The sequence below is a fragment of the Penaeus monodon genome, chromosome 21, assembly GCF_015228065.2.
Source record: "Penaeus monodon isolate SGIC_2016 chromosome 21, NSTDA_Pmon_1, whole genome shotgun sequence".
Lineage (NCBI taxonomy): Eukaryota > Metazoa > Arthropoda > Malacostraca > Decapoda > Penaeidae > Penaeus > Penaeus monodon.
In genome coordinates, this window is record NC_051406.1 from 27,948,715 (window position 1) to 27,949,906 (window position 1,192).

General features: G+C 41.5%; 1 pseudogene; it reads left to right on the forward strand.

The window, feature by feature from the left end:
- LOC119586640 overlaps positions 1 to 329 on the forward strand; it is a 14,163-nt pseudogene extending 13,834 nt beyond the window's left edge.
- The last annotated feature ends 863 nt before the right edge of the window (positions 330 to 1,192 follow it).

Genomic DNA, 1,192 nt, shown 5'->3' on the forward strand with positions numbered 1-1,192 from the left:
GATGTGGTAGTCCTCACAAGACAGAGAACTGAGAGTGTATTGGTCACTACAATCCTTGGGATGAGACTGAGTAATCACGTTTCGTTAGCACAAGTAGCTGAACTTTGGTCAATGCTGACAGCATTTATACAAATTGAGATAATTAATAAAGATACGTCTTTTGTGGACGCAGCGTGCACTGTACTCACTTGACAGAAAGAACTCCTGTGTTTTTGCCACATTTGTCGACGATTGTCTTGAATAGCTCATGGGAGTTGCGGGGTCAGGGGCGTGTGATTACAGTTGCTGGATCCCGTCGCATGTTGCGAAGGGGCGACCAGGAAGCATGAGGTGGACATTAAGTGTATGCGGACTCTTAAACAGGCAAGGGGCAGTATCAAATGGACGCGGTAGACTTGTGACGTAGGCCAGAATGGCGAGCGGATTGGAGATGAGTGAACAAAAGACTTTACTTATTGTAAGGACAAGAATAAGAATGGAAAGACAGTGGGTTAGATGATGGGTTAAGGCGTGGGTACAATATACTGGAGTTAGGCGTTTAAAACAAGTGAGCAAAAAAGAATGCATGTCTGTAGGCTACCTAGTAGCACATTACTTTGATAACTATATACATGTCCTATGATTTAGACATACAGAAATGCGCGATAACAGGTTTAACTTGAACAGGCTGCATATTCTAAGACCATGGCAGGTGGTTTGAGTTTTTTAAAAAGGGTACATGGACTATTGTGCCAATAGTATATCATGCCTGGCGAATTACACAGGTACGTAGCTGTTATTCATACTGTCGAGACTGTCTTGAGTCAGTGTTCTACTATGTGAGATGATCGTCGCATGTTGGCATAATTCTCCTGAAACACTACCATTTCACTCTACTCCGGTATCGGGATTATATCCATAGTATTGCACTGACAAAGATCATATATTATCTGCCCATGATGTGATTTGTGATGCCCAGGAGGGACTTGTCAAGACGAGAATGGAGAAATATCGTGTTGTATCACTCTACTAAGAATATTTAAACCTTGGGACTCGGAATATTTTATTTTTTGCAAGTTGTATTATTTATATTTCTGCTGATATACCTAGTTCTGTATTTGAAATGCGACCCACGTCCAGGGCTTGAGGATAACCCTAAGTTTACCTCATCCTTTGAAGTATGTAACTTTTTGTCTGAAGAAACCTTTGTCAC